Raw genomic sequence first — 15,718 nt, 5'->3', positions numbered from 1 at the left:
GGCGAGAGCCTCAGCATTGTTATCCCTCAAAGGTTGTGGAGCAAACAAACGACCGCTTCTGGTGAAACCTCCAGGTCCCCCAACGTTATCCACAACTGGACTTGCAACCACAGAAGTTCTACTTGGCAACCCAATCGTCACTGGAGCTTGATTCACCGGCCTGACCTGACTTTCAGCCCTTCGGTTACTGCGATAAGCGTTGTCATATTTCCATGGCACAACCCTACTATTTTCAACAGCCCTTCTGCTCAAAGCAACGATTGTAGCTGGAGCACTGACGGTTATAGGAGCGGAAATGGTAACAGGAGTACCAACAGTTGTAGGCGCACTAACAACCCTCTGGCCACGTCCCTCGGACGGTTTGAAGTAAATGGTGACAGTTGACACCACCCCACGTTCTTGCACGGCCCGACTGAACTGCAGACAGCCCTCATCTATCAGATTCTGAATACCAGCCCTCAACTGATCACACCCATTGTCTGACCCGGCACAATCTGAACAGTCTTGATCACAACCCGGGTGTACTCCCCCTTTCAACAAACGATCTTTCACAACACCCAACGGAGTCTGAATCTCCTCAACACTGACCACCGAGTCTTCAGCTTCACCGTCTTCCAAATTGTTCACTCTATGTGCACCGTGTTGAGGCATAGGATTGTTTACAACATTCGGCACAGGAGAAAAATTGATAGTTTTGGCGTCAATTAAGTCTTGGACCTTATGATGAAAAGCCCTACAGTTCTCAATGTGGTGCCCCGGAGCACCAGAATGGAAATCACAACGCACGTTGGCATCATACCCAGGTGGTATTTTTGTCAACGGAGCCATGGTACGCAACTCCACGAATCCCAATCTGAGCAACTCAGGTAGCAACTCAGCATAGGTCATCGGCAGAGGGTCAAAACGTCGATCAGGCATCCTCTGTCTAGGCTGATAAGGACGTTGTTGTTGTTGTTGTTGTTGTTGTGGCGGTTGTTGAACCCTCTGTTGTTGTTGTTGACGAGGTTGAGGTGCTGGAATAGTTATAGCAGTAACCTGGCGATATTGCCCTCTGTTTGTACTTCTTCTGTGTTGCACAGCATTGGTTTCACCCTCTCTCCTGCGAGGTGCCCCAGCAAATGGTTTCTTGGAAGATGAGGAACCAGCATCCTGAATCTTCCCCGCTTTAATCAAACTTTATGTCCTTTCCCCATAGATCACAACATCAGAGAAGCTACCGAATGGGCAACTCCCCATCCGGTCCATGAACACGCCTTGTAAAGTACCAATAAACATATCAGTCAACTCCCTCTCCAGCATAGGGGGTTGTACTCTTGCAGCCAACTCACGCCACCTCTGGGCATACTCCTTGAAGCTTTCTCCAGATTTCTGACATAGACTCTGCAACTGAGTCCGGCTCGGCGCCATGTCCATATTATGTTTGTATTGCCTCAAGAAGGCCTCACCCAAATCTCTCCAATTTCGGATAGAATCCCTCTTCAGTTCCATGTACCAATCTAAGGAAGCCCCAGACAAGCTATCCTGGAAGAAGTACATCCATATCTTTTCGTCATCTGTATAAGCAGAGATTTTTCTGTAATACGCCTGCACATGGGTGCGAGGGCAAGAAGTACCATTATATTTGTCAAATGAGGGTGCTTTGAATTTGTAAGGGATCCTCAAACCTTCCACCAACCCCATATTTGTAACATCAAACCCTAGAGAGTTCTGACATTCCATAGCTCTGATTTTTTCAGCAAGGGCATCAACTTTCCTATCTCTTTCCTCAACTCTTACACCCTCATCATCCTCACTGAGCAGTGTGAACATGTCCTCCTGTCTGTCTACCAACGGAGCAGGATGACGAATCGGAGTCCGGGTAGCTCTGGCATTAACAGTCTCTACAGCAAGAGGTTGTCCGTTGATTCTAATACCCCTCAATTCATCCCCTACAGCGTAATCATTGACGGGAGCAGCAGCAACATTATGATCATTAACCGGGACACCCACTGGTGAAGCGCGGTTGGACGGCGGAATCACGGCTTCCTGTCTCTGGGCTAAGGCACGCAACTCCTCTTTCCCTTGAACGACCCCTTGCATCATTGTCATAAATTGGGCCATGTTAGCCCTCATCTCAGCCAATTTTGCTTGAACCTGGTCCATGTTCCTCTGATGATTTAGTCTGGTTGCGTAGCGGTGCGGACGTTAATCAGCTATCCTGCCTGACACAGGAACCAGAGTGAGAAGTCACGAGCAAGAACACCTGTTATGCAAAATGATATGTGTATGATGCGTATGATGCACATGATATGTTCATTTCTTAGGCATTCAAAGAGCCTAATTCATCTTTCGAGAAATGGCAACCTGCAGCACAAACAAAGAAGCAACACACACAAGATAGTGAGCACCAGGTGAAACATCAACAATCTCATCTATAGATATGAGCAACAAGGATCATACAACAATGTCAACAAAGATCCAAATAATCGGAGTACAACTATGAATCCCATCCAACAAGCCTGGAGGTGATTCTCAACATACACGACAGAGATACAAGCTAAGACAAATGGCTTCCAGGAATGAGAGTCTTCAGGTACTGACACTGGTCTATCAACAGGTCACACTCTGAACATTCTGGAAAAGGAGTGAGCTTCTCCTTCAGTTGTCTTCTGAGCTCCACAACTTCTCCTCCAAGTTGGCTCTCTGATGCATGTCTCAAGTTAACTTCCTTCTTCAGCTGGATGTCTTTGTCTCTGAGTTGCTTCTCCAAGTCTCTTATCTTCTTCTGATAACTGGCCTCAGCTCTCTGCAACCTCAAGCATTCCCGGTGTTCTGCATTCAACAAGGCCTCCATCTCCTCGTAAGATCTCTTCTTGCTTTTCAGTCTAGCAACACCTTCACCCTGCATGTCTCTGAGTTGATGAGCCAAGTTCAACTTATCAGCTTTGGCTTTGTAAAGCTCCATCTGGGTATCTTGCTCCTTTTCCTTCAACCGGCGATTCTCCATCAGGGCTTGCTTGTACTGCTCAGCAGGTACACTCTCAGCAAGGATCAAAGGTGGTTGCGCTTGCAATGGCTTCATCCTGTCATAGGGCAACAACAAAGTCTCCACTCTCTTCTTGACCCATTCAGTGTAATCAGGCATAGCAATGGCAAACTTCTTCCCTAGGACAGCTCCATCCTTAACACCAATGGTCTTCCAAGCTCTTCCTACTTGTTCCAACCTATCAGGGTCACTCCGCTTCTCAAAATACACACTTTCAGCTATCTCAGCATCAAGTGGTCTTCCATTCATCACGAACCCCAACTAGCGAAGAGAAAGAACCGGATTGTAATTGATGCCACCCTTAGTCCCTACAAGTGGCACATTATGAAACTCTCCACAGCTTATAATGACATTACGCACATCCATCCGGTAAGATTGCCATCTGATATCATAAGAGGTAAGAGACATAACCCTCTGAGTCCACTTATGAGTGCTCTGGGCATCCACAAAAGGTCCACTGACTGGCAGAAGAGACAAGAACCATCTGAGTAGTAGAGGGAGACAGCATCTGATAGCTCCACCCTTACCATGCCTACTATGAATAGCATAGTAAGTGTCAGCTAACAGAGTAGGAACCAGGTTTCCTCCAATGAAGATAGTGACTGCAGCATAGTCCACAAAGTTGGCCATACTCGGGAACAAGACAATCCCATAAATCATGATAGCCAACTGAGCATGAAAAGTTTCCCAATTTCCCTTCTTTGCTTCCTCTCTAGCAATCCTCAACAGGAACTTCAAAGGCAACCCTACCACATCACCGCTCGACTTCCAAATGTCACTGACTTCCTTGATACCCAAATGGAGAGCTCTGGCAACAACCCTGAAATCAACCTCCTTAGGCACATCCAAGAAAGGAACCTGATATCGGATCGGGACATTTAACAGAATGGAGTACTCTTCAAGGGTAGGCGCCAACTGATAGTCCTGGAAAGTGAAGCAACGGAACTCTGGGTCGTAGAACTGTAGAAGAGTCTGCAACGACACTGGATCTACCACCGTCTTCAACAGTGTCAACAAATCCCCATACTGATCAGCAAACACTTTCTGATTACCGCCGGTCACAAGGTTGCTCAACTCTATCAAAGAAGTCACTGGCTCACGGTGAAAACTGTAGGAACAAGTCTTCCGCTTCAACTCTGGACCAGTTACCATCTCTCGCAGTGAATAGACCCCTGAATGAACCTGAGAAATGATATGCATGAAGAGATTAGCTTTTTTCTTCTCTTTTTTCTTTTTTTTCATTTCTTTTTTTTTTGCATTATTTTTTTTTTGAAAATAAACATGCTATGATGCAAATGATGCAGACAAGACTGGCTGGCTATGTATCTCGGAGCACAGGATCAAAGCTTCGGCTTGAACTCGGAACCACAAATCATCTGAGACCCAAAATCATCTGAGACCCATATCTGAAGAACCAAGTCACCAACAGGACCACAAGTCACCAACTCTACCTGTAATAATGATCATTCCCTCCCCACTCACGGGTGTCATCTAGGCCAGGGTAAGGTCAAGAGAAACGCAGCATAAATAACCCTTTCATAGAATATCATCATATACACACCCGAAGTATGTAACGATAATACCCCATCAGAGTCTGAACTGCTCGTGATATCAAGTTCCGCTAAGTGGCGCAATACCACCCGCTTCCCATGAATCACTCTATTCCTAGGTGTCCTAGATTTCACTCATAGCCTGGGTATTGGGCCTTTTACCTCATGTAACTCCCACCCCAACAGAGAGACAACACAGCCAGCACATATGAATAAATGATGAATGCAAACATAAATGCAAACAATAAATGCAAATATAAACAAATAAATGCAATAAATGAAATAGAAAAAGCAACCAAACCTTATCCTAGAGAGCGCTAGGAGAGACTCGCTTAGGGAAGATGGACCAGCAAGAGGTCAACTTCTCTAGTCCCTAGCAGAGTCGCCAGCTGTCGCATTACGCGAAAAACCGGCGGGAAAACGAAAACAACAGAGCCGCCACCGTGCGTTATTTATCCCAAAAGAGGGAAAGGAAACGCTCGAAGTAAACCTGGAAAAGACATGGTCTCGCGACCAGAGATTGATGGGATCGGGAGTCGGTTATGCAAAGGGAAGGTATTAGCACCCCTACGCATCCGTCATACTCGACGGGATCCACGCACAAAAGAAAGGATAAGGTTGCTAAAAACTGATCACAAACTGCACACACAAGGCTGGAAAGAGACACAGGAAAGACAAAAGAAACTAACTCGGCAGGATATCGCATCCTGGGCATACGTAGTCTGTCAGGCACAGACATCAGAGTCGACGTAGTTCGGGACAAGGGGAAACGTGCTCGCTAGGATGTCGCATCCTATGCATACGTATCTTCTCTAACCGGAGAAGAATCAGAGCACTCGTAGCTCGGCTAACGCACGCCAAACAAAACACAAACAGGAAACCGACTGCCAATCGCTGGACTTACGTCAGACTCCACACAAACGGGCAAACATGGAAACCGAATGCCAATCGCTGGACTTACATCAGACTCCGAACCAACAAACACACACAGGAAACCAACTGCCAATCGCTGGACTTATGTCAGACTCCAGACAAAGACACACACAAACTGGAAACCGAATGCCAATCGCTGGACTTACATCAGACTCCAACCAGAAAATGATAACAAACACACACAAAAAAGAAAAGAAAGTGCCCGGAGAGATCAACTCATCTCCTGCCTACGTACCTCATCTGGTATGAGGATCAGGGCGACGTAGTTCCCCTACACAGGGAAAAAAGACTAGCCTAACCAAATACAAAGGGATACACGAACTACTAGGGAGACTACGACTCGAGCCTAGAATTTGTCATGCATACGATCCCTAAGTTAAGGTTTCTATCTAACTTGCACAGGGAGCAAGCTATTCTAAACAGCACAGGCAAAATCATACAAGCACAAAAGCAAGCACACACACTATATGCAAACAGATGGGCTCATACAAGGCTAGGCTTTAGTCAAGGGGTCATGTCAACCTCAACAAACAAGCCACTGGAATGGGGTATGATTAGCTCTTAACCCTAACATTGAGAGTTAGGGTGAAGCAGATGAAATGGGAAGTGAGGGTAAGACCTCACAGCTCTTATCCCTGGCCTCGGAGAGCTTCAGACAAATGAAAGTGCGGGGGTTCAGAAAGTAGGAACTCTTCTCCACAAGACTGACACAACATGGATCTTGGGTTTTGATTCAAAGTGCATCAACACAGTGGTGTGAGCAAGATGAATGACTCGACTGAATAGCAGGAGATGGGTTACACATCTCTTTTATCTGCCAATTGCCTCTTAAGAGGACTTAACCTGCTTGGTACAACATTAAACAAACAAAGACATGGCCTCTTAAGGAGGGCTTCAGACAGGTGCCTGCCCACATAACAGGACAGGTCTTCTAGACTACATGAAGTCAGAGAGTTATACCTCAATGGTTAAGCAACCAAGCAAATCAAAAGCAAGTTCAAAAGAACTCAAAGCAACTTAGGTACCTGAAAAAAATCTAAACCAATCAGTTTACAAGTCAAACAAACAGACAGACAACAGTCAATCACACAATCAGACAGATAAGGCATTAAGCATCAATGTGAAAGGCACAAGCTATTAAGCCACTTGGTCTCAAAGCCTACAAAACAACTCAAGGTTAGCCAACATCAACCAATTAATCAACTCAAATGAGTGGACCAATCCAACCATGGCAATGTGCTTCTTAACCTGAAATCCATAATCCAAACAGTGAGTCCAAACCACTAGGTCAAAGCCTAGGGTCAAAAGTAGGTCAAACATTCAAAACAGAACATGAAATTTAACATGAATCCACTTCAATCAATCAAGAACACAATCCAAAAGTTCCCATATCAATATCATTAACCAAAAGCATTTCATGAACCAAACATGACAAGGTATGCAAATTGTGATCACATTGTGACATCAGAAGAAATAAATGCACATTAAATTAAAAATGATTCAACTAATCTTGGCAAAATTCATGAGTAAACAGGACATACAACATGATCATCACACAAAAACTTAGAGGCATTGGACATCAATAGGCATGGCAATCACATATCATAAGTCAAGATAATCACAACAAGCACATGTGTGACACAAATTGTCACACCAAGTTAGCATAGGCATAAAACAGGGATGGATCATGGTAAAAACCTCAAACCAAAGCCAAAACAACACTCAACATGTCTAGAAATAGTATGCAAAAATTCAGAAGCATTGGATAAGGAACAAGCATTTCATGATCAAATGAAGTTCAAGGCAATTTTAAAACTCAAATATGACCAACCAGAATGAAAAATCTCAATTAAATCAGGAATGAATCAAATAATTCCAAAAAAATTCATGCTCATTCACAACATCCATAATATGCATCATACAAAAAATCAAGGCAATTAGAGATCATTTGGCATGGCTAACACATCATTCAAATTGAACATCACAAGGTATGACACAAATTGTCACACCAACTTAGCATGATCATAAAACAGAAATGGTAATTGATAAAAATACCAAATCAACACCAAAATGTCAAGTAAAGTGTCTAGTTATAGCATGCAAAATTTCATAAGCATTGGATCAAAGATGAGCATTTCACAAATGATATGGCAAGGCAAGGTCAAGCAAGCATACATGTTTAAAATCCTTAGACAAAATAATTTCCAGGCTAGGCACAATTTGCATTTTAATGATCATAAAAAACTAGACAAGATAAGGATCATGATGCAAAAAACCTCATAATTTTTGGATGAGTTTTCAATTTATTGTGAATTTATGAAGTTGAGAAAAATTGAAATGGAAATGTGAAGCCAAGACATGAAATGATGAAGAAATGATGAAAAACACAAGGCAATGTGGAAAATGCGCTCACCAGGATTCGAGCCATGTACAATTTCAAACTACATGCGCACCCGACAAAAACGACTGCGTTTCATCACCTAAACCCTAACGCGCGCCAGCATGCATTCAAAAAATCTGCAGGTAACAACATGAACTCGTGGCAAATTTCGCAGGTAATCTCATGCGTTCCGCAGGAAAATACGCAGGAAAACTGGACATGCATATGAACATGATGAAGATCATGAAGATCTTCATCCCAATTTTCCAAAAAAAATCAAATCGTCCAGAAATCAAAAATGATCATAGCATCATGTAGGTCTTGCTTCATACATCACAAATCTGCAAACAAATCATCAAGAAACAAACAAACATGCGCAAATCGAAAGAAATAAAAATCATCACCAAAACTTTAAATGCATGGATCTAACTCAAATCAGCATGAAATCACTCCATTTTTGTTCTAGAATTACCACCAATAAAAGATCTATACATTTAGCATAATGATTTTCAAAATTGAAGAGGTCGAAAATGTAACCTCTCGATGAGCAGATTTGGAATCCCTTGCTTCCAAGCTTTGCCACGCCTCAAATCTCTTCCAATATGCTTCTTAAGGTGAATGATGATGAATGCAAGGTTCAAGGATACACCAAACCAGCTCAAGCTTCAACTTCCATGGATGCTTCACACCTTGAACATGAACAAGAATGCAACAATTTCCTCTGTTTCCACGTACAAATGTGCTCAATTATAGCTCAGGATGATGAATGAATCAAGGAAAAGTGCTAGTGTTTGAAGGATTTTGCAAAAAAAGTAAGAGAGAATTTTTGAGATTTTTGTGATTCTAGATCTAGAATTGGTAATTGTGATGCAATCAGTTATGATTAAGGCTATATAGTCCATGCTAATCATGTTTAGGCAATGGTTTAAGCAAATGCAAATGAGATTAGGGACTTTGTGGTGTGAATGCAAAAAATAAATTTCATGCTCCATGCACCCTCATGCACGTGAACAGTGCATGTGCAAGGCCAAAATCCACTTAAAATGTGTTCATGCAAGCTTTGGAAGTGATATTGTATGCATATATTCAACCAAAATGAGTTTATGAAATTTCTTCCCAAAATCTTCATGAATGAGCCAATGCCATGCAAATGAGATTTCATGCCAAATGATTTTATGCTTGGAAAATACATGTTACAAGGATCAATGTGCAAAAAGAACCACTCAAATTGGAGTTTTGGTTTGAAAGTTATGCTCATTTGAAGTCTAAACCACACTTTGCCATGTTTGAACCATATCTCATCAACCACACATGAGAAATTCATGATCTTGGACTTTTTGGAAATGGGAGAGAAAGATCTTCAACTTTCATGTTGGACAAAATTTCATTTGAAGCTTTCTTGATGATTTAATCTTGAGTTGAAGTTGGTCCAAAACCTTTCCATTTTTGGAAAATTCAAATTACAGGTCACCTGCTATTTTGGGAAAGTTTTGATCTGACTTCAAATCCTTCAATGTTGATGTTTGAAATGTCAAATGAGACTTGTTTGAACATGAATGAGGCATCTCTAACCATTTCCCACCTCCAAATCCATAGTTGAATTGACAGTTGACTTCGGTTGACTTTTTAGGGTTTTAGATGATTTGCACATGGACTGATGAGCTCTGAGCCTTCAATTCTTGGCCAAACCACTTCAAAATGACCCTTGAATCATGTGAACTCTTGGGAATCACCCTAGGGATTTGATCTCATGGAGAATGCTCCTGTTGCCTTGCACAGTTGAATCTCCTAACCAGTCTTGCTTGATGACTTGATGGACTATGCAATGAACAATGCAATGTTAATGACCTAAAATGAAAATGTATATACAAATGGGAGGTGAAAATTTGAGGTGCTACACTTGGGTGTTGATAAGGTGTAAACCATAATCCACCAAAATGGATGGTTGATATTAAGGATAACATGATCCATCCCATGACCTTTGTTTGGTGTGCTTTGCTTGATCCTTGAGTGTGATTGTTGCATTCATGCATTCATGCACCCATTTGCATTCATATCATCAAAATAATAAGAAAATTTTCAAGGAACTTAAGAGGTCTATTTGCAAAATTTTCAGACATGGAAAGACAAAGAAGGAATACAAAGAAGTACAGTTTCAGACAACCAGACTTGAAAGAGTTAAGGAATTTGACATCTTATGTATTAGATCCCTTGGGTTTCAAGGCTCGTTTTGGGAACCTTCTTCCTCTTCTGACTACTCAGGTGGATGAAGGATTGGTGAGTGTATTGGTGCAGTTTTACGATCCTTTGTACCGTTGCTTCACATTTCCGGATTTTCAGCTTTTGCCTACACTTGAGGAGTATGCTTATCTTGTGGGTATACCTGTTCTGGATCAGTTGTCGTTCAGTGGCTTGGAAAGGGTTCCCACTTCTCAAGAGATAGCAGACATGTTACACACAGATGAATCTCTGGTTGATGCTCATATGACTACCAAAGGGGGAATTCAAGGTCTCCCTTCTATGTTCCTCATTGCTCAAGCTACTATGTATGGGAAGGCCATGAGTGAGGACGCCTTTGAGGCCATATTTGTACTTCTCATCTATGGGTTAGTGTTATTCCCCAACATCGACAAGTTTATGGATGTGAACGCTATTAGGGTTTTCTCTACTCTTAATGTCGTTCCGACTCTGTTGGGCGATACCTACTTCTCTTTGCATATGAGGAACGCAAAGGGTGGTGGCGCCATTGTGTGTTGTTTGCCTCTGTTGTATAAGTGGTTTATTTCTCACTTACCTCAGACAGACGCTTTCAAGGAGAACAAGGAATGTCTAAGGTGGTCCACGAGACTTATGTCTCTCACTAATGATGATATCTCTTGGTATAACCATGTGTATGATGGTGTGCAGATTATTGACTCTTGTGGCGAATTCTCCAATGTACCTCTTCTTGGTACATGTGGTGGGATTAACTACAATCCTGTTTTGGCACGTCGGCAGCTTGGGTTCCCCTTGAAGGATAAACCCAATAACATTCTGTTAGAGGGTGTATTCTTTCAGGATGGTAAAGATCCCCAAGGCTTGAAAGCTAGGATGGTCCGCGCTTGGCGCAAGATTCATAGGAAAGGAAGGAAAGAGTTGGGTCCTAAGAATTGCATCGCTTTGGACCCTTACACTGTTTGGGTTAGGAAGAGGGCGTCTGAGTATCTCATGCCTTATGAGTATCCAAGACCTACACCAATGATTATGGTTGGGCCTTCGACCCTCCCTAATCGAGGAGTAGAGGAGATGAGAGACGAAGACCGTTCACGTGCCTGGATCCGTGAACGTGAAGAGTTGCTTCAGCAGATTAAGGAGAAGGATGCGTTGATTGAGTTTCTTGAGCATCAGGTTATTGATGACCCTGATGATGTATGGACTTCTCTACTTCCTCAGTCTTCTAAGTTCTGGAAGAGGAGGTATGATCGACTCGCCAAAGAGAAGGCCGATATGGAGGCAGCCTACGAGAGGGAGGTGAAGAGGCTTCACGCATCTTATCTTCTTGTGTCCCGAGCTTTAGATGATTGTTTCTAAGGATCCATAAGACGATTATTTTCCTTTTCTCTTGTATATGATTGACGATGTTGCACTTCTTTTCCCTGATATTATTTGATGAGATATTTCCATATGTGATAAAATGCTTAATATTTCCAGAATTTGCAAATAAAACTCTAAAGTTTCTTTGAAATAAAAAACAAATCATATGCACAAGCATTGCATGCATCATATGCATAAACAGGTTTTGTTTCCGGTCCCTCGCCCTGTGGTCTAACTCTGTGTCCTTCATTTATTTTGAAGACAAGCTGACTCACCGGTACTACACTAGAGCCAACATTTCAAGACTGATGGATCACTTAGAGCAAGAGAACCGCGAGCTGAAAGAGGAAGTGGCCAGATTGACTGCCCTAATGGAGTCATTCATGGCTGCCCAGAGCCAGTCCTCTCTGACACCTTCAACTCCTCCCCAGAAGATAGCTATCTCTGAGATTGTCTCCTCTATTGTGCCCGCTGCCAGTGCACACTTTGTTCCAACAGCCATGCCAACCGGGTTCCCGTGGGGCATGCCTCCCAATTTCATGCCTGAGGGTCCTGTCCCCGCCTTTGCTTCTCTGCCAGCATCTAGCCCGGTCCTTGCCGTTCCTCCTCCTGTCGTGCATACTTTGCCCAGGGTAGACGACACCATCTATCATTCTGAGCCGTCTGAGGGTCCAGATGTTTATGAGAAGATGGATGCTATGAACGATCAATTTCTTGAGCTTCGCAAGGAATTGAAAACCCTCAGAGGGAAGGATCTTTTCGGCAAGTCTGCTGCCGAACTCTGCTTGGTTCCAAATGTGAAGATCCCTGTGAAATTCAAAGTCCCCGACTTTGAAAAGTACAAAGGAAATACTTGTCCTCTCAACCACCTGGTCATGTATGCCAGGAAGATGTCAACTCAAATCGATAATGACCAACTACTCATCCACTACTTTCAGGACAGTCTGTCCGGTGCCGCTTTGCGTTGGTACATGGGTTTAGACAGCGCGAACATCCAATCCTTCAATGATCTCGGCGAAGCCTTCGTCAAGCAGTACAAGTACAACGTGGATATGGCTCCCGATAGGGATCAATTGAGAGCCATGTCCCATAAGGATAAAGAAACATTTAAGGAGTACGCCCAGAGGTGGCGAGAGGTGGCAGCACAGATCGTGCCTCCGCTGGAAGAGAAAGAGATGACTAAGATCTTTTTGAAGACTTTAAGTTCCTTTTATTATGAGCGGATGATTGCTAGCGCTCCTTCTGATTTCACCGAGATGGTGAATATGGGGATGCGTCTAGAAGAAGGGGTCCGTGAAGGACGGTTAACCAGAGAAGAAGGCTCTTCTGTCAAACGTTATGGGGAGTTTGCAAAGAAGAAAGATGGAGAGGCACATGTTGTGATCTCCCATGAGAAACCAAGAAGACCCACTGTGAGGAGGAAGACTGTGCGTCCCGCCAGTAACCAGCACCAGGTGGCTCATATAGCACCTGTTTTCAGAGACAATCAACAGTATCAACAACATAGTAACACTCAGCAACCACATCCGCAATATCAGCAACAACAGCACCGACCGCAGCAGCAGGCCTACCAGCCTCGAAACAGTAATCAAACCAGCACGAGTTACGAGAGGAAAAGGGTCACCTTCGATCCTATTCCTATGATGTACGCGGAGTTATATCCCTCTTTGATAGAAAGGAAGCTGATTACTCCGAGAGACCCACCGGCTATACCTACTAACCCCCAGTGGTGGTATAAGCCTGAGTTACATTGTGTTTACCATTCTGGTGCTCCCGGCCACGACGTGGAGAATTGTTACCCTTTGAAGACCAAGGTTCAAGACCTTGTGAGGTGTGGTATTCTATGTTTTAAGGACGTAGGCCCTAATGTGAAGAAGAACCCATTGCCCGAACATGGGAAATCTGTCAACATGGTCCAGGGTTGCCCTGGAAAATACAAGGTCAAATATGTCAGTCATATTCAACAATCGCTGGTTGAGACACACCGTTTGTTATGTAACTACAGTCATTATGAGCATGACCATGATAGATGCCGAGTTTGCTCTGTTAACCGATTGGGTTGTTGCCAGGTGCGCATGGATGTTCAGGAAATGCTAGACGAAGGAGTCATTGAGATCCTTCAAAACAGGAATGTTGATGAAAATGAGCCTGAGGTCAATGTGATCTCCCCAGTGTTCCGGATACCCGAGCCTGTTATCATCAAGTACAATGGTAGCAAGCAGAAGGCTTCTCCCGCTCTGATCATTAAGCCTGCTGGTCCTGTGCCTTACTCCTCTGAAAAGGCAGTTCCCTATCGCTACAACACCGTAGTAGTAGAGAATGGGAAAGAGGTGTCCTTGCCCTCTTCTTCTGTTGTGAATATTGCCGATGTTAGCGGTTTGACCCGTAGTGGCCGTGTATTTTCAGCACCGCCGAAGCCTCAAATTAATGCTGATTTTGTTGAACGCCCGATCGGGAACGCTGTGAATTCTCCGAATCCAGCACTTGCTGTTAAGCCCTCCTCCGTACTGAAAACTCCTACTTCTGTTGGCCCGAGTGGCAATGTGAAAGAAGACTGTGATGAGATGCTGAGACTCATCAAAAGGAGCGAGTACAATGTTATAGACCAACTTCTACAAACGCCATCCAAAATATCTGTGTTATCCTTACTCTTAAATTCAGAACCACACCGAGAGGCTCTGCAGAAGGTGTTGGATGTGGCATATGTGGATCACGATGTCACTTTGGAGCAATTCGATAGCATTATTGCAAACATTACTGCTTGTAACAACCTGAGCTTTTGTGACTCTGATCTCCCTGAGGAGGGAAGAGACCACAACTTGGCATTACATATATCTATGGGTTGTAGAGAGGACGCCATGTCCAATATACTGGTGGACATCGGGTCATCATTGAACGTATTGCCAAAGTCCACTCTCTGAAAGCTATCATATCAAGGGCCTCCCATGAGGCAGAGTGGGGTAGTTGTGAAGGCTTTCGATGGGTCTCGTAAGACCGTGATTGGGGAAGTTGATCTCCCAGTCAAGATCGGACCAAGTGATTCCCAAATTACCTTCCAGGTTATGGACATTCACCCATTGTACAGTTGTCTCTTAGGTAGACCATGGATTCACGAGGCAGGCGCCGTGACGTCCACCCTACACCAGAATTTGAAATTCGTGAAAAACAAGAAGCTGGTGGTGGTAGGGGGAGAAAGGGCTCTCTTGGTTAGCCATTTGTCTTCCTTCTCTTATATAGATGCTGAGGTTGAAATTGGAACTCCTTTCCAAGCTTTATCTATATCTGAGCCTATTAAGAAGAGAACTCCGTCATTTGCTTCCTACAAAGATGCAAAGTTGGCCATTGAGCGTGGTGCAACCACTGGTTTAAGAAAAATGATTGAGTTAGAAGGCAACGAGTCCCGGGCTGGCATAGGTTTTTCTTTTGGTACTTTCAACAAGCAAGGGTTATTCAAGAGTGGAGGTTTCATCCACACTGGTCTAGATGAGGAGGCTGCTGCCGTTTTAGAAGAAGATACAAAGGATTCTGGCAATTTCATCATCCCTGGAGGGGTCTGCAACAATTGGGTCACTGTGGATATTCCAACAGTTGTCCATAAGTCAACGTAATAATCACTTTGTTTGAAAACCCTTCTCCCATGCCAAAAGGAGGAGTAATGACATTGTTGGCGCATAAATACAATGATATTTTCATTCAATAAATTCATGTTAAATGTTTGTTTTTCCCATTTATTTTCCCTTTTTGTTTTTGCATGAAATTGGTGATCACATAAAACCCTAAAAAATAAAATAAAATCAACCTTCTCATCTGCATAATGATTTGCCTTGTTTGAATTCTAAATCTTTTCATATCCAAAATCATTATGCAGGTTAATTTCTAAACCCATTGAACATAATGACCCAACACCATCTCCCAATTTTGAATTCCCTGTATTTGAGGCAGAGGAAGATGATGTTGAAGAGATTCCTGATGAGATCACCCGGCTACTTGAGCATGAAGAGAAGATCATTCAGCCGCATCTTGAGAATCTGGAAACAGTCAACTTGGGGTCTGAAGATTATGTGCGAGAGGTAAAGATTGGGGCACTTCTGGAAGAATCTGTTAAGAAGGGGTTGATTAAGTTGCTACGAGAATATGTTGACGTCTTTGCCTGGTCATATGAAGACATGCCTGGTCTAGATACTGATATTGTGCAACATTTCCTACCTTTAAAGCCTGAGTGCGTGCCTGTGAAGCAGAAGCTCAGAAGAACTCATC

General features: G+C 43.4%; 1 long non-coding RNA gene across 1 annotated transcript; it reads right to left on the bottom strand.

The window, feature by feature from the left end:
- Window positions 1-2,394: 2,394 nt before the first annotated feature.
- LOC127101685 (uncharacterized) lies at window positions 2,395-14,451 on the bottom strand. Its single transcript, XR_007794692.1, has 2 exons — window positions 6,469-14,451; window positions 2,395-4,207 (listed from the first exon to the last, which is right to left on the bottom strand). It is a non-coding gene; the product is annotated as an uncharacterized LOC127101685 (long non-coding RNA).
- Window positions 14,452-15,718: the final 1,267 nt, after the last annotated feature.

The sequence above is a fragment of the Lathyrus oleraceus genome, chromosome 7 (genome assembly GCF_024323335.1).
Source record: "Lathyrus oleraceus cultivar Zhongwan6 chromosome 7, CAAS_Psat_ZW6_1.0, whole genome shotgun sequence".
Classification (NCBI taxonomy): Eukaryota; Viridiplantae; Streptophyta; class Magnoliopsida; order Fabales; family Fabaceae; genus Lathyrus; species Lathyrus oleraceus.
Note: the sequence above shows the minus strand (reverse complement) of the source record. Positions and strands in the feature narration are given on the sequence as shown.